The following is a 17,546-nucleotide window of genomic DNA, read 5'->3' on the forward strand; positions in this document are numbered from 1 at the left end:
GCACCCACAGCCTGGGCCTCCCATCGGCCTCGCTCTCACACCCACACCCACTCACCCACTCACCTTCCTGCTGCACATGCTCCTCTGACAACCCCCGTGCGCAGGACCGCCGTCCCCCGCCCTGGCTTCGCCCAAAACTGCCTTGGCCGCTCGTCTTCCCCACCTCAGGCACGAGCTCAACGCTGGGCAGCCCTCGAAGGCCAGCCACACGGGCAGGCCCAAAAGCCGCAGGTGCCGAGCCAGAGCCGAAAAGGTCTGGGCCGGAGGCAAAAGGGCACTCCTTCGAGCCGGAGTTGAACCAGCGACCTAAGGATGGCCGTGCAAGGGAGCCTACAGTCCTCCGCTCTACCAGCTGAGCCAACAAAGGAACCATGGGATGCTGACACCTCACGCTTTCATCACACACCTGTCCAACGATTCAGCTCTCAGTACCGGCAACGACTCTCTTCAGCAGGAAAAAAGAAACACTTGCCTTAGACCCACATTGCCCAGAACCTCTCCGGCCCACACCACCCGACCAGGACAGACCCAGCCACGGTGCCTTGCTCTAAGACAGAGTCAAGAAGAGTCAAGAAGCACAAGGCACCATTGCCAGAGTGAGGCAGGGACAACGGCACGCCAGGAAGTCACTGCATGGCTCGGAGTGACGATCACGTCCAGTGAGTGCCAGGCAGCTCCAGACCGACAAGACAGGGATGAGGTCAAGACCGAACACCCATCTCCACATCAGCACCTGCACCAAGGGTCTCCGTGGCTGGACGTAGCCATTGGCATAGCCACGGGCATGGCTGAGCTAGAGACCAGGGCTCCTGCGGTGTAGCACGGAAGGGGAGCGAAGGCCCAGAGCTGGACGCAAATACAGCTCCTGGAACCACGGGTGGAGGTGGAGGCCCCGCACAAGGCTGGTCAGGGCCCGGACGGGATGTCAGGGTAGCCATGCAAGGCAGCCTGCAGTCCTCCGCTCCACCAGCAGAGCTGCTGAGGGACCGGCAGGGCCCTCTCCCAGCTCTGCCTCCGTGACAGAGCTGTCAAAGAAACCAGCCTGGATGAGACCTCAGCACATGTCTCTTCCAGCATCCTCCTGCAAGCACCCCCAGATCAGGCATCACAGCAGCTTGCTCAAAGCTTCAGCCACTCAGCTCATGCCAACCTCCAAGCGTGGAGGCTGCTTGGCGGGGCGCCCTTCTCCTCCTGCCTGGCTGTCCTGAGGGGAGAAATAATCGAACCTGTTCTGCTTCAGGTGTGGCCTGTTGTTTCTCATTCCTCTGCCAGTCACCGCAGTAAAAAGCCTAACTGTTGAATCAATAGCCTCCCGATAGGCATTCTGAAAAACCACTGCTTATCTCCCCCACAGCCCTCTCTTCTCCAGGCTCCGGACAAGCCCACATTCATTGGCCTCTCCTCAAAGGGCAACCGCGCCGCCTCCCAGCCATCCTGGTGGCCTTGTTCTGAGCTCGCTGCACTTGGTCAATGTCTGTCTTCTACGGAGAGGCCCAAAGTCGGGCACGGTATGCTACATGCCACCCAACTGATGCCGAGCAAAGGCGGACAATGCCTTCCCGCGATCCAGAGCCCATGCTGCTCTTGGGGCAGCCCCGCATGCTGTCCTCTGCTGCGCAGGCCAGGTGCACCGCGAGATCCCCACAGCCCCCAGAGGACACGGGCCCCAGGCAAAGGGCCTTGCGTCCGGGCAAGGGCAAGGAAAAGCGTTGGAGAATGCGGGCATCGATCCCGCTGCCTCTCGCATGCTAAGCGAGCGCTCTACCACTTGAGCTAATTCCCCAGCCTACGGCCTCTGCCTGACGTCCTCCCCGCTCCCAGGCACCCACCCCTGACCCAGGCTGCCCCGCACCCACAGCCTGGGCCTCCCATCGGCCTCGCTCTCACACCCACACCCACTCACCCACTCACCTTCCTGCTGCACATGCTCTTCTGACAACCCCCGTGCGCAGGACCGCCGTCCCCCGCCCTGGCTTCGCCCAAAACTGCCTTGGCCGCGCGTCTTCCCCACCTCAGGCACGAGCTCAACGCTGGGCAGCCCTCGAAGGCCAGCCACACGGGCAGGCCCAAAAGCCGCAGGTGCCAAAAAGGTCTGGGCCGGAGGCAAAAGGGCACTCCTTCGAGCCGGAGTTGAACCAGCGACCTAAGGATGGCCGTGCAAGGGAGCCTACAGTCCTCCGCTCTACCAGCTGAGCTATCGAAGGAACCATGGGGCCCTGCCCCTTGCCTCGCCCATCACGCACTCAGCCAGCGCTTCACCATGCAAAGCGCAGAACGGTTCCTCTACTCCTGCAACATCCTGCTTCAAACACCCTCGGCTCCAACATCACACCACCTTGATCGACCCTTTAGCCCATCACATCCTGAAAACCCCCAAACAGGAAAACGCCACAAGCTCCTCGGACATCATCTCCTACAGCTGGACTCTCCTCAGGGGCAAAAGAAGCCTACCCGTAGCCCGCTGCAACTTACCTTCACCCAATTTCGCTGTGCTGTCTTTTGCCCTCTGGTCAAGCACCAGGCAAAAGGAGGGCATTTCCTCTGCTCCGTAACCTCCTCCTAAGGGCTGGAAGGGCACGCCTAAGCCCTCTGGACTTCCCTTTCTCCAGGCTGAACATGCCCCGTGTCCTCAGCCCACCCTCAAAGGAAAATCCCCCCATTCCCTGCGTTTCTTGCCGGCCCCCCAACGAAGTTGCTCCATTTCATTGATGGCTTTCCTGTACAGGGCAGCTCAAAGCTGGACACACTACTTGAGGTGACATTTGACGTCTGTCAAGCAAAGAGGGAGAAAAGAAGGTCCCCTGTTAAATGGCCCACGCCGCTCTTGTTACAGCGCGGGATGCTGTCCTACCCTTTGCTGCCCGGGTGCATTGCGAGCTCCCACAGCCCCCAGAGGACACGGGCCCCAGGCAAAGGGCCTTGCGTCCGGGCAAGGGCAAGGAAAAGCGTTGGAGAATGCGGGCATCGATCCCGCTGCCTCTCGCATGCTAAGCGAGCGCTCTACCACTTGAGCTAATTCCCCAGCCTACGGCCTCTGCCTGACGTCCTCCCCGCTCCCAGGCACCCACCCCTGACCCAGGCTGCCCCGCACCCACAGCCTGGGCCTCCCATCGGCCTCGCTCTCACACCCACACCCACTCACCCACTCACCTTCCTGCTGCACATGCTCCTCTGACAACCCCCGTGCGCAGGACCGCCGTCCCCCGCCCTGGCTTCGCCCAAAACTGCCTTGGCCGCTCGTCTTCCCCACCTCAGGCACGAGCTCAACGCTGGGCAGCCCTCGAAGGCCAGCCACACGGGCAGGCCCAAAAGCCGCAGGTGCCGAGCCAGAGCCGAAAAGGTCTGGGCCGGAGGCAAAAGGGCACTCCTTCGAGCCGGAGTTGAACCAGCGACCTAAGGATGGCCGTGCAAGGGAGCCTACAGTCCTCCGCTCTACCAGCTGAGCCAACAAAGGAACCATGGGATGCTGACACCTCACGCTTTCATCACACACCTGTCCAACGATTCAGCTCTCAGTACCGGCAACGACTCTCTTCAGCAGGAAAAAAGAAACACTTGCCTTAGACCCACATTGCCCAGAACCTCTCCGGCCCACACCACCCGACCAGGACAGACCCAGCCACGGTGCCTTGCTCTAAGACAGAGTCAAGAAGAGTCAAGAAGCACAAGGCACCATTGCCAGAGTGAGGCAGGGACAACGGCACGCCAGGAAGTCACTGCATGGCTCGGAGTGACGATCACGTCCAGTGAGTGCCAGGCAGCTCCAGACCGACAAGACAGGGATGAGGTCAAGACCGAACACCCATCTCCACATCAGCACCTGCACCAAGGGTCTCCGTGGCTGGACGTAGCCATTGGCATAGCCACGGGCATGGCTGAGCTAGAGACCAGGGCTCCTGCGGTGTAGCACGGAAGGGGAGCGAAGGCCCAGAGCTGGACGCAAATACAGCTCCTGGAACCACGGGTGGAGGTGGAGGCCCCGCACAAGGCTGGTCAGGGCCCGGACGGGATGTCAGGGTAGCCATGCAAGGCAGCCTGCAGTCCTCCGCTCCACCAGCAGAGCTGCTGAGGGACCGGCAGGGCCCTCTCCCAGCTCTGCCTCCGTGACAGAGCTGTCAAAGAAACCAGCCTGGATGAGACCTCAGCACATGTCTCTTCCAGCATCCTCCTGCAAGCACCCCCAGATCAGGCATCACAGCAGCTTGCTCAAAGCTTCAGCCACTCAGCTCATGCCAACCTCCAAGCGTGGAGGCTGCTTGGCGGGGCGCCCTTCTCCTCCTGCCTGGCTGTCCTGAGGGGAGAAATAATCGAACCTGTTCTGCTTCAGGTGTGGCCTGTTGTTTCTCATTCCTCTGCCAGTCACCGCAGTAAAAAGCCTAACTGTTGAATCAATAGCCTCCCGATAGGCATTCTGAAAAACCACTGCTTATCTCCCCCACAGCCCTCTCTTCTCCAGGCTCCGGACAAGCCCACATTCATTGGCCTCTCCTCAAAGGGCAACCGCGCCGCCTCCCAGCCATCCTGGTGGCCTTGTTCTGAGCTCGCTGCACTTGGTCAATGTCTGTCTTCTACGGAGAGGCCCAAAGTCGGGCACGGTATGCTACATGCCACCCAACTGATGCCGAGCAAAGGCGGACAATGCCTTCCCGCGATCCAGAGCCCATGCTGCTCTTGGGGCAGCCCCGCATGCTGTCCTCTGCTGCGCAGGCCAGGTGCACCGCGAGATCCCCACAGCCCCCAGAGGACACGGGCCCCAGGCAAAGGGCCTTGCGTCCGGGCAAGGGCAAGGAAAAGCGTTGGAGAATGCGGGCATCGATCCCGCTGCCTCTCGCATGCTAAGCGAGCGCTCTACCACTTGAGCTAATTCCCCAGCCTACGGCCTCTGCCTGACGTCCTCCCCGCTCCCAGGCACCCACCCCTGACCCAGGCTGCCCCGCACCCACAGCCTGGGCCTCCCATCGGCCTCGCTCTCACACCCACACCCACTCACCCACTCACCTTCCTGCTGCACATGCTCCTCTGACAACCCCCGTGCGCAGGACCGCCGTCCCCCGCCCTGGCTTCGCCCAAAACTGCCTTGGCCGCGCGTCTTCCCCACCTCAGGCACGAGCTCAACGCTGGGCAGCCCTCGAAGGCCAGCCACACGGGCAGGCCCAAAAGCCGCAGGTGCCAAAAAGGTCTGGGCCGGAGGCAAAAGGGCACTCCTTCGAGCCGGAGTTGAACCAGCGACCTAAGGATGGCCGTGCAAGGGAGCCTACAGTCCTCCGCTCTACCAGCTGAGCTATCGAAGGAACCATGGGGCCCTGCCCCTTGCCTCGCCCATCACGCACTCAGCCAGCGCTTCACCATGCAAAGCGCAGAACGGTTCCTCTACTCCTGCAACATCCTGCTTCAAACACCCTCGGCTCCAACATCACACCACCTTGATCGACCCTTTAGCCCATCACATCCTGAAAACCCCCAAACAGGAAAACGCCACAAGCTCCTCGGACATCATCTCCTACAGCTGGACTCTCCTCAGGGGCAAAAGAAGCCTACCCGTAGCCCGCTGCAACTTACCTTCACCCAATTTCGCTGTGCTGTCTTTTGCCCTCTGGTCAAGCACCAGGCAAAAGGAGGGCATTTCCTCTGCTCCGTAACCTCCTCCTAAGGGCTGGAAGGGCACGCCTAAGCCCTCTGGACTTCCCTTTCTCCAGGCTGAACATGCCCCGTGTCCTCAGCCCACCCTCAAAGGAAAATCCCCCCATTCCCTGCGTTTCTTGCCGGCCCCCCAACGAAGTTGCTCCATTTCATTGATGGCTTTCCTGTACAGGGCAGCTCAAAGCTGGACACACTACTTGAGGTGACATTTGACGTCTGTCAAGCAAAGAGGGAGAAAAGAAGGTCCCCTGTTAAATGGCCCACGCCGCTCTTGTTACAGCGCGGGATGCTGTCCTACCCTTTGCTGCCCGGGTGCATTGCGAGCTCCCACAGCCCCCAGAGGACACGGGCCCCAGGCAAAGGGCCTTGCGTCCGGGCAAGGGCAAGGAAAAGCGTTGGAGAATGCGGGCATCGATCCCGCTGCCTCTCGCATGCTAAGCGAGCGCTCTACCACTTGAGCTAATTCCCCAGCCTACGGCCTCTGCCTGACGTCCTCCCCGCTCCCAGGCACCCACCCCTGACCCAGGCTGCCCCGCACCCACAGCCTGGGCCTCCCATCGGCCTCGCTCTCACACCCACACCCACTCACCCACTCACCTTCCTGCTGCACATGCTCTTCTGACAACCCCCGTGCGCAGGACCGCCGTCCCCCGCCCTGGCTTCGCCCAAAACTGCCTTGGCCGCGCGTCTTCCCCACCTCAGGCACGAGCTCAACGCTGGGCAGCCCTCGAAGGCCAGCCACACGGGCAGGCCCAAAAGCCGCAGGTGCCGAGCCAGAGCCGAAAAGGTCTGGGCCGGAGGCAAAAGGGCACTCCTTCGAGCCGGAGTTGAACCAGCGACCTAAGGATGGCCGTGCAAGGGAGCCTACAGTCCTCCGCTCTACCAGCTGAGCCAACAAAGGAACCATGGGATGCTGACACCTCACGCTTTCATCACACACCTGTCCAACGATTCAGCTCTCAGTACCGGCAACGACTCTCTTCAGCAGGAAAAAAGAAACACTTGCCTTAGACCCACATTGCCCAGAACCTCTCCGGCCCACACCACCCGACCAGGACAGACCCAGCCACGGTGCCTTGCTCTAAGACAGAGTCAAGAAGAGTCAAGAAGCACAAGGCACCATTGCCAGAGTGAGGCAGGGACAACGGCACGCCAGGAAGTCACTGCATGGCTCGGAGTGACGATCACGTCCAGTGAGTGCCAGGCAGCTCCAGACCGACAAGACAGGGATGAGGTCAAGACCGAACACCCATCTCCACATCAGCACCTGCACCAAGGGTCTCCGTGGCTGGACGTAGCCATTGGCATAGCCACGGGCATGGCTGAGCTAGAGACCAGGGCTCCTGCGGTGTAGCACGGAAGGGGAGCGAAGGCCCAGAGCTGGACGCAAATACAGCTCCTGGAACCACGGGTGGAGGTGGAGGCCCCGCACAAGGCTGGTCAGGGCCCGGACGGGATGTCAGGGTAGCCATGCAAGGCAGCCTGCAGTCCTCCGCTCCACCAGCAGAGCTGCTGAGGGACCGGCAGGGCCCTCTCCCAGCTCTGCCTCCGTGACAGAGCTGTCAAAGAAACCAGCCTGGATGAGACCTCAGCACATGTCTCTTCCAGCATCCTCCTGCAAGCACCCCCAGATCAGGCATCACAGCAGCTTGCTCAAAGCTTCAGCCACTCAGCTCATGCCAACCTCCAAGCGTGGAGGCTGCTTGGCGGGGCGCCCTTCTCCTCCTGCCTGGCTGTCCTGAGGGGAGAAATAATCGAACCTGTTCTGCTTCAGGTGTGGCCTGTTGTTTCTCATTCCTCTGCCAGTCACCGCAGTAAAAAGCCTAACTGTTGAATCAATAGCCTCCCGATAGGCATTCTGAAAAACCACTGCTTATCTCCCCCACAGCCCTCTCTTCTCCAGGCTCCGGACAAGCCCACATTCATTGGCCTCTCCTCAAAGGGCAACCGCGCCGCCTCCCAGCCATCCTGGTGGCCTTGTTCTGAGCTCGCTGCACTTGGTCAATGTCTGTCTTCTACGGAGAGGCCCAAAGTCGGGCACGGTATGCTACATGCCACCCAACTGATGCCGAGCAAAGGCGGACAATGCCTTCCCGCGATCCAGAGCCCATGCTGCTCTTGGGGCAGCCCCGCATGCTGTCCTCTGCTGCGCAGGCCAGGTGCACCGCGAGATCCCCACAGCCCCCAGAGGACACGGGCCCCAGGCAAAGGGCCTTGCGTCCGGGCAAGGGCAAGGAAAAGCGTTGGAGAATGCGGGCATCGATCCCGCTGCCTCTCGCATGCTAAGCGAGCGCTCTACCACTTGAGCTAATTCCCCAGCCTACGGCCTCTGCCTGACGTCCTCCCCGCTCCCAGGCACCCACCCCTGACCCAGGCTGCCCCGCACCCACAGCCTGGGCCTCCCATCGGCCTCGCTCTCACACCCACACCCACTCACCCACTCACCTTCCTGCTGCACATGCTCCTCTGACAACCCCCGTGCGCAGGACCGCCGTCCCCCGCCCTGGCTTCGCCCAAAACTGCCTTGGCCGCGCATCTTCCCCACCTCAGGCACGAGCTCAACGCTGGGCAGCCCTCGAAGGCCAGCCACACGGGCAGGCCCAAAAGCCGCAGGTGCCAAAAAGGTCTGGGCCGGAGGCAAAAGGGCACTCCTTCGAGCCGGAGTTGAACCAGCGACCTAAGGATGGCCGTGCAAGGGAGCCTACAGTCCTCCGCTCTACCAGCTGAGCTATCGAAGGAACCATGGGGCCCTGCCCCTTGCCTCGCCCATCACGCACTCAGCCAGCGCTTCACCATGCAAAGCGCAGAACGGTTCCTCTACTCCTGCAACATCCTGCTTCAAACACCCTCGGCTCCAACATCACACCACCTTGATCGACCCTTTAGCCCATCACATCCTGAAAACCCCCAAACAGGAAAACGCCACAAGCTCCTCGGACATCATCTCCTACAGCTGGACTCTCCTCAGGGGCAAAAGAAGCCTACCCGTAGCCCGCTGCAACTTACCTTCACCCAATTTCGCTGTGCTGTCTTTTGCCCTCTGGTCAAGCACCAGGCAAAAGGAGGGCATTTCCTCTGCTCCGTAACCTCCTCCTAAGGGCTGGAAGGGCACGCCTAAGCCCTCTGGACTTCCCTTTCTCCAGGCTGAACATGCCCCGTGTCCTCAGCCCACCCTCAAAGGAAAATCCCCCCATTCCCTGCGTTTCTTGCCGGCCCCCCAACGAAGTTGCTCCATTTCATTGATGGCTTTCCTGTACAGGGCAGCTCAAAGCTGGACACACTACTTGAGGTGACATTTGACGTCTGTCAAGCAAAGAGGGAGAAAAGAAGGTCCCCTGTTAAATGGCCCACGCCGCTCTTGTTACAGCGCGGGATGCTGTCCTACCCTTTGCTGCCCGGGTGCATTGCGAGCTCCCACAGCCCCCAGAGGACACGGGCCCCAGGCAAAGGGCCTTGCGTCCGGGCAAGGGCAAGGAAAAGCGTTGGAGAATGCGGGCATCGATCCCGCTGCCTCTCGCATGCTAAGCGAGCGCTCTACCACTTGAGCTAATTCCCCAGCCTACGGCCTCTGCCTGACGTCCTCCCCGCTCCCAGGCACCCACCCCTGACCCAGGCTGCCCCGCACCCACAGCCTGGGCCTCCCATCGGCCTCGCTCTCACACCCACACCCACTCACCCACTCACCTTCCTGCTGCACATGCTCCTCTGACAACCCCCGTGCGCAGGACCGCCGTCCCCCGCCCTGGCTTCGCCCAAAACTGCCTTGGCCGCTCGTCTTCCCCACCTCAGGCACGAGCTCAACGCTGGGCAGCCCTCGAAGGCCAGCCACACGGGCAGGCCCAAAAGCCGCAGGTGCCGAGCCAGAGCCGAAAAGGTCTGGGCCGGAGGCAAAAGGGCACTCCTTCGAGCCGGAGTTGAACCAGCGACCTAAGGATGGCCGTGCAAGGGAGCCTACAGTCCTCCGCTCTACCAGCTGAGCCAACAAAGGAACCATGGGATGCTGACACCTCACGCTTTCATCACACACCTGTCCAACGATTCAGCTCTCAGTACCGGCAACGACTCTCTTCAGCAGGAAAAAAGAAACACTTGCCTTAGACCCACATTGCCCAGAACCTCTCCGGCCCACACCACCCGACCAGGACAGACCCAGCCACGGTGCCTTGCTCTAAGACAGAGTCAAGAAGAGTCAAGAAGCACAAGGCACCATTGCCAGAGTGAGGCAGGGACAACGGCACGCCAGGAAGTCACTGCATGGCTCGGAGTGACGATCACGTCCAGTGAGTGCCAGGCAGCTCCAGACCGACAAGACAGGGATGAGGTCAAGACCGAACACCCATCTCCACATCAGCACCTGCACCAAGGGTCTCCGTGGCTGGACGTAGCCATTGGCATAGCCACGGGCATGGCTGAGCTAGAGACCAGGGCTCCTGCGGTGTAGCACGGAAGGGGAGCGAAGGCCCAGAGCTGGACGCAAATACAGCTCCTGGAACCACGGGTGGAGGTGGAGGCCCCGCACAAGGCTGGTCAGGGCCCGGACGGGATGTCAGGGTAGCCATGCAAGGCAGCCTGCAGTCCTCCGCTCCACCAGCAGAGCTGCTGAGGGACCGGCAGGGCCCTCTCCCAGCTCTGCCTCCGTGACAGAGCTGTCAAAGAAACCAGCCTGGATGAGACCTCAGCACATGTCTCTTCCAGCATCCTCCTGCAAGCACCCCCAGATCAGGCATCACAGCAGCTTGCTCAAAGCTTCAGCCACTCAGCTCATGCCAACCTCCAAGCGTGGAGGCTGCTTGGCGGGGCGCCCTTCTCCTCCTGCCTGGCTGTCCTGAGGGGAGAAATAATCGAACCTGTTCTGCTTCAGGTGTGGCCTGTTGTTTCTCATTCCTCTGCCAGTCACCGCAGTAAAAAGCCTAACTGTTGAATCAATAGCCTCCCGATAGGCATTCTGAAAAACCACTGCTTATCTCCCCCACAGCCCTCTCTTCTCCAGGCTCCGGACAAGCCCACATTCATTGGCCTCTCCTCAAAGGGCAACCGCGCCGCCTCCCAGCCATCCTGGTGGCCTTGTTCTGAGCTCGCTGCACTTGGTCAATGTCTGTCTTCTACGGAGAGGCCCAAAGTCGGGCACGGTATGCTACATGCCACCCAACTGATGCCGAGCAAAGGCGGACAATGCCTTCCCGCGATCCAGAGCCCATGCTGCTCTTGGGGCAGCCCCGCATGCTGTCCTCTGCTGCGCAGGCCAGGTGCACCGCGAGATCCCCACAGCCCCCAGAGGACACGGGCCCCAGGCAAAGGGCCTTGCGTCCGGGCAAGGGCAAGGAAAAGCGTTGGAGAATGCGGGCATCGATCCCGCTGCCTCTCGCATGCTAAGCGAGCGCTCTACCACTTGAGCTAATTCCCCAGCCTACGGCCTCTGCCTGACGTCCTCCCCGCTCCCAGGCACCCACCCCTGACCCAGGCTGCCCCGCACCCACAGCCTGGGCCTCCCATCGGCCTCGCTCTCACACCCACACCCACTCACCCACTCACCTTCCTGCTGCACATGCTCTTCTGACAACCCCCGTGCGCAGGACCGCCGTCCCCCGCCCTGGCTTCGCCCAAAACTGCCTTGGCCGCGCGTCTTCCCCACCTCAGGCACGAGCTCAACGCTGGGCAGCCCTCGAAGGCCAGCCACACGGGCAGGCCCAAAAGCCGCAGGTGCCAAAAAGGTCTGGGCCGGAGGCAAAAGGGCACTCCTTCGAGCCGGAGTTGAACCAGCGACCTAAGGATGGCCGTGCAAGGGAGCCTACAGTCCTCCGCTCTACCAGCTGAGCTATCGAAGGAACCATGGGGCCCTGCCCCTTGCCTCGCCCATCACGCACTCAGCCAGCGCTTCACCATGCAAAGCGCAGAACGGTTCCTCTACTCCTGCAACATCCTGCTTCAAACACCCTCGGCTCCAACATCACACCACCTTGATCGACCCTTTAGCCCATCACATCCTGAAAACCCCCAAACAGGAAAACGCCACAAGCTCCTCGGACATCATCTCCTACAGCTGGACTCTCCTCAGGGGCAAAAGAAGCCTACCCGTAGCCCGCTGCAACTTACCTTCACCCAATTTCGCTGTGCTGTCTTTTGCCCTCTGGTCAAGCACCAGGCAAAAGGAGGGCATTTCCTCTGCTCCGTAACCTCCTCCTAAGGGCTGGAAGGGCACGCCTAAGCCCTCTGGACTTCCCTTTCTCCAGGCTGAACATGCCCCGTGTCCTCAGCCCACCCTCAAAGGAAAATCCCCCCATTCCCTGCGTTTCTTGCCGGCCCCCCAACGAAGTTGCTCCATTTCATTGATGGCTTTCCTGTACAGGGCAGCTCAAAGCTGGACACACTACTTGAGGTGACATTTGACGTCTGTCAAGCAAAGAGGGAGAAAAGAAGGTCCCCTGTTAAATGGCCCACGCCGCTCTTGTTACAGCGCGGGATGCTGTCCTACCCTTTGCTGCCCGGGTGCATTGCGAGCTCCCACAGCCCCCAGAGGACACGGGCCCCAGGCAAAGGGCCTTGCGTCCGGGCAAGGGCAAGGAAAAGCGTTGGAGAATGCGGGCATCGATCCCGCTGCCTCTCGCATGCTAAGCGAGCGCTCTACCACTTGAGCTAATTCCCCAGCCTACGGCCTCTGCCTGACGTCCTCCCCGCTCCCAGGCACCCACCCCTGACCCAGGCTGCCCCGCACCCACAGCCTGGGCCTCCCATCGGCCTCGCTCTCACACCCACACCCACTCACCCACTCACCTTCCTGCTGCACATGCTCCTCTGACAACCCCCGTGCGCAGGACCGCCGTCCCCCGCCCTGGCTTCGCCCAAAACTGCCTTGGCCGCTCGTCTTCCCCACCTCAGGCACGAGCTCAACGCTGGGCAGCCCTCGAAGGCCAGCCACACGGGCAGGCCCAAAAGCCGCAGGTGCCGAGCCAGAGCCGAAAAGGTCTGGGCCGGAGGCAAAAGGGCACTCCTTCGAGCCGGAGTTGAACCAGCGACCTAAGGATGGCCGTGCAAGGGAGCCTACAGTCCTCCGCTCTACCAGCTGAGCCAACAAAGGAACCATGGGATGCTGACACCTCACGCTTTCATCACACACCTGTCCAACGATTCAGCTCTCAGTACCGGCAACGACTCTCTTCAGCAGGAAAAAAGAAACACTTGCCTTAGACCCACATTGCCCAGAACCTCTCCGGCCCACACCACCCGACCAGGACAGACCCAGCCACGGTGCCTTGCTCTAAGACAGAGTCAAGAAGAGTCAAGAAGCACAAGGCACCATTGCCAGAGTGAGGCAGGGACAACGGCACGCCAGGAAGTCACTGCATGGCTCGGAGTGACGATCACGTCCAGTGAGTGCCAGGCAGCTCCAGACCGACAAGACAGGGATGAGGTCAAGACCGAACACCCATCTCCACATCAGCACCTGCACCAAGGGTCTCCGTGGCTGGACGTAGCCATTGGCATAGCCACGGGCATGGCTGAGCTAGAGACCAGGGCTCCTGCGGTGTAGCACGGAAGGGGAGCGAAGGCCCAGAGCTGGACGCAAATACAGCTCCTGGAACCACGGGTGGAGGTGGAGGCCCCGCACAAGGCTGGTCAGGGCCCGGACGGGATGTCAGGGTAGCCATGCAAGGCAGCCTGCAGTCCTCCGCTCCACCAGCAGAGCTGCTGAGGGACCGGCAGGGCCCTCTCCCAGCTCTGCCTCCGTGACAGAGCTGTCAAAGAAACCAGCCTGGATGAGACCTCAGCACATGTCTCTTCCAGCATCCTCCTGCAAGCACCCCCAGATCAGGCATCACAGCAGCTTGCTCAAAGCTTCAGCCACTCAGCTCATGCCAACCTCCAAGCGTGGAGGCTGCTTGGCGGGGCGCCCTTCTCCTCCTGCCTGGCTGTCCTGAGGGGAGAAATAATCGAACCTGTTCTGCTTCAGGTGTGGCCTGTTGTTTCTCATTCCTCTGCCAGTCACCGCAGTAAAAAGCCTAACTGTTGAATCAATAGCCTCCCGATAGGCATTCTGAAAAACCACTGCTTATCTCCCCCACAGCCCTCTCTTCTCCAGGCTCCGGACAAGCCCACATTCATTGGCCTCTCCTCAAAGGGCAACCGCGCCGCCTCCCAGCCATCCTGGTGGCCTTGTTCTGAGCTCGCTGCACTTGGTCAATGTCTGTCTTCTACGGAGAGGCCCAAAGTCGGGCACGGTATGCTACATGCCACCCAACTGATGCCGAGCAAAGGCGGACAATGCCTTCCCGCGATCCAGAGCCCATGCTGCTCTTGGGGCAGCCCCGCATGCTGTCCTCTGCTGCGCAGGCCAGGTGCACCGCGAGATCCCCACAGCCCCCAGAGGACACGGGCCCCAGGCAAAGGGCCTTGCGTCCGGGCAAGGGCAAGGAAAAGCGTTGGAGAATGCGGGCATCGATCCCGCTGCCTCTCGCATGCTAAGCGAGCGCTCTACCACTTGAGCTAATTCCCCAGCCTACGGCCTCTGCCTGACGTCCTCCCCGCTCCCAGGCACCCACCCCTGACCCAGGCTGCCCCGCACCCACAGCCTGGGCCTCCCATCGGCCTCGCTCTCACACCCACACCCACTCACCCACTCACCTTCCTGCTGCACATGCTCCTCTGACAACCCCCGTGCGCAGGACCGCCGTCCCCCGCCCTGGCTTCGCCCAAAACTGCCTTGGCCGCGCATCTTCCCCACCTCAGGCACGAGCTCAACGCTGGGCAGCCCTCGAAGGCCAGCCACACGGGCAGGCCCAAAAGCCGCAGGTGCCAAAAAGGTCTGGGCCGGAGGCAAAAGGGCACTCCTTCGAGCCGGAGTTGAACCAGCGACCTAAGGATGGCCGTGCAAGGGAGCCTACAGTCCTCCGCTCTACCAGCTGAGCTATCGAAGGAACCATGGGGCCCTGCCCCTTGCCTCGCCCATCACGCACTCAGCCAGCGCTTCACCATGCAAAGCGCAGAACGGTTCCTCTACTCCTGCAACATCCTGCTTCAAACACCCTCGGCTCCAACATCACACCACCTTGATCGACCCTTTAGCCCATCACATCCTGAAAACCCCCAAACAGGAAAACGCCACAAGCTCCTCGGACATCATCTCCTACAGCTGGACTCTCCTCAGGGGCAAAAGAAGCCTACCCGTAGCCCGCTGCAACTTACCTTCACCCAATTTCGCTGTGCTGTCTTTTGCCCTCTGGTCAAGCACCAGGCAAAAGGAGGGCATTTCCTCTGCTCCGTAACCTCCTCCTAAGGGCTGGAAGGGCACGCCTAAGCCCTCTGGACTTCCCTTTCTCCAGGCTGAACATGCCCAGTGTGTCACTCCTGACCCAGGCTCCCCTGCTCCCAATGCCTGAATCTCCCATTTGTCTCACTCTCACACCCACACCCACTCACCCTCTCACTGTCTTGCTGGAGATGCTCCTCTGACAAAACCAGAACTCTGGGTGAAGTCACTTGGGAGCCTAATTGCTTTCCCACCACCATGTACATTTGGCTGTTTGAGCTCAGAAACAACTCTGGGCTTGTGCAAACAGTGGCCTTGCATGAAAGCGCTACGAGAAGCCTTTAGCCTGACCCTCCTTTGCACAGGAGATACTTTGAAGCTCAGCCTCTGGCCCTTGGTTCCTCTCTGATCTCCAGTGGTTCTTGGTTACAGCTCCGCCTGTGCCTGCCTGTGCTCCCCATTGATGCTTAGCCTGGCCATGACCATTGGACTCAAGTAGCCTGCCTGAACTCCCACCTGCTTGATCCAGGACCATGGAGCTGCCTGTCCACCGCACAACTGCAAGTGAAGCTGGTGCAGCCTTTCCACTTTATCCCGACCAGCAGTTTTGGCCTCAACCACCCCATTCTGACCTCACAAGTGCCTCCTCAGTGTGAACTTCCCTACTTCAGAGGCAAAGGTACTGTAGGGTCTCGGCCAGAGCCAAAAGGGAGCCTACAGTCCTCCACTCTACCAGCTGAGCTATCAAAGGAATGGCAGGGCTGTATCTGACACCCTTCAATACTCCATAGCACAGACATATTTCACCCTATACAAAGTACTTTCCTGCCTCCGAAATGTTGCTCCCTCCACCCAGATATACCCTCATCAGACCCACCCCTGCAGCACAGTCTAGCCTGATCTCACCTCTCATCCTAAGCCTCCCACTGACACCATGTGTCAGTGGTGCCAAGCACCATGGGGTGCCAAGCATATTTCTCTGACTTCACTTCCATGAGTGCCCCATCCATCTGTGGGATGGCTATTTCTCTGCTTGTTGTCACTCTTCTCTCCCAAACACATCACATTGCTTGCTGCTGGAAGGGCTGCAGTGGTCAGTGGTCCAAAGGTGGGGAAGGAGAAGGCCATTCATCATAAAAAATATCTGAATGGACATAAATCCATGTATTTGGTATAGGAAGTAGCCAACAAACTCTTGTGTTCATTTCACTCTCCATTTTTTGGCTTCTTCCTTTTTTGCTAATGAACCACTATTATCAAAATGAACCACTATTATCACATAACTAGGAATGTCACTTTTCCAGGCACCCACAGGGAAGCTTCTATATAGCTGATACTTACATTACATAGTTCTTGTCCGTACTTTTATTGTTTCTTGGGTTGGACCTAACAGAGTCCCTTTTCTCACTCATATGAATTGCACTATACTGAACATCAAATTCTTATTTTTTATGAGATTGTTGGGGATATGGATTGGGTTTGTGGGAAAAGAAAGAAAGGCTGAATATTGATTATCTGATGCCTGCAACCACGCATGGGTTTTGAAAGTAATACCTCTCCGATTTTTTTATTATAATTGCTGGGGTTTGTTTTCAGCTAAGAAAAGGGATAGATTGCATAAGCTACTTAAACACTTGGATGGCACAAAATGTCATTAGTCATGCAAGACTTAGCTTGTTTTTCCAGTTCTCCTATTTCATCTTTTATTATGTTTAAGGTACCAGATGTTAAATATGACTGAAAATTTATGTGTAAGGTACCACAGGCACAGTATATTAAATATGACTGAACATGAACCCCTCCATGCTATTAGAAACATGTTTGAGGAGTTATTTATTATCTATGAGAAGATGAATTGGGTTCAGCATGCAGAACTGAAGAGATCATTGGCAGAGGCTGTTCCCAGGCTCATATCAGTCTTGACGGGCAGAATGTCTCCAAGGCAGGAACTGTCATCAGGGGCAAAGCCGTTACATTTTACGGGGGAATAACCTGCACTGGGACTTCAGTAGAAAGTCAAGCAAGACCCTTCTCTGAAGATAAACTTCTTAGAAGAAGTGGGGGCATGCTGCCTTCACACCACAAATAATATTTTGTGGCATAACAGTCATGGCTAGCTCCTGAAACACTCGGAGAGAATATTTACAAAATGCTACATAGCTTGACTGAGGTGAGGGTCACAGAATTTAAAACACTACTAAATCACTTTTGATGCCACTAGAGGTCAGCACTAGTCATTAAATAAATGTCCTGGAAAAATCTTATTGCCAGTTCTTCAAAAGGAGTGGAGATTTTTTAAAAGATACACTGCCATCTATGCTTGTTTTGCAGGTACCTGCGAACTCACACTGCCAGTGCTCCAAAATGGTTGGAAGCAAGCCCTTTCTTCTCCATGCCGTGCTTCCCCAGCACTGCCTGTGAGCCAGCAGTCCCACACTGCTCCTTTCAAGTTGTACCTGTCCTTGGATGCCGTAGCGCTGCGCACAGTCAGGGGAAAAAAAAATACTGAGCCTTATCCCAGCAAAGGCTTCCCACCAGCATAAACAGCCTAAAGCAGTTGACAATCAGCATCCACTGCTTTAAGGACTGTCTCAGAAGTGTGACGGTGTGAAATTAGGCCCAAAGACAGGCAGTTGAAACTGGGGCTAACTCACTATGCTTT

General features: G+C 58.9%; 1 protein-coding gene and 5 non-coding genes across 6 annotated transcripts in view; 1 reads left to right on the forward strand and 5 right to left on the reverse strand.

Moving 5' to 3' along the window:
- DNAJC5B (DnaJ heat shock protein family (Hsp40) member C5 beta) overlaps nt 1-17,546 on the forward strand; it is a 64,745-nt gene that overhangs the window by 36,465 nt on the left and 10,734 nt on the right. The window lies entirely within an intron of this gene.
- TRNAY-GUA (transfer RNA tyrosine (anticodon GUA)) lies at nt 2,116-2,204 on the reverse strand. The gene is given in 2 exon segments: nt 2,116-2,151; nt 2,168-2,204. It is a non-coding gene; the product is annotated as a tRNA-Tyr (tRNA).
- On the reverse strand, nt 5,203-5,291 carry TRNAY-GUA (transfer RNA tyrosine (anticodon GUA)). The gene is given in 2 exon segments: nt 5,203-5,238; nt 5,255-5,291. It is a non-coding gene; the product is annotated as a tRNA-Tyr (tRNA).
- Nucleotides 8,290-8,378, reverse strand: TRNAY-GUA (transfer RNA tyrosine (anticodon GUA)). Its single transcript is given in 2 exon segments — nt 8,290-8,325; nt 8,342-8,378. It is a non-coding gene; the product is annotated as a tRNA-Tyr (tRNA).
- TRNAY-GUA (transfer RNA tyrosine (anticodon GUA)) lies at nt 11,377-11,465 on the reverse strand. Its single transcript is given in 2 exon segments — nt 11,377-11,412; nt 11,429-11,465. It is a non-coding gene; the product is annotated as a tRNA-Tyr (tRNA).
- Nucleotides 14,464-14,552, reverse strand: TRNAY-GUA (transfer RNA tyrosine (anticodon GUA)). Its single transcript is given in 2 exon segments — nt 14,464-14,499; nt 14,516-14,552. It is a non-coding gene; the product is annotated as a tRNA-Tyr (tRNA).

The sequence above is a fragment of the Pelecanus crispus genome, chromosome 2, assembly GCF_030463565.1.
Source record: "Pelecanus crispus isolate bPelCri1 chromosome 2, bPelCri1.pri, whole genome shotgun sequence".
Classification (NCBI taxonomy): Eukaryota; Metazoa; Chordata; class Aves; order Pelecaniformes; family Pelecanidae; genus Pelecanus; species Pelecanus crispus.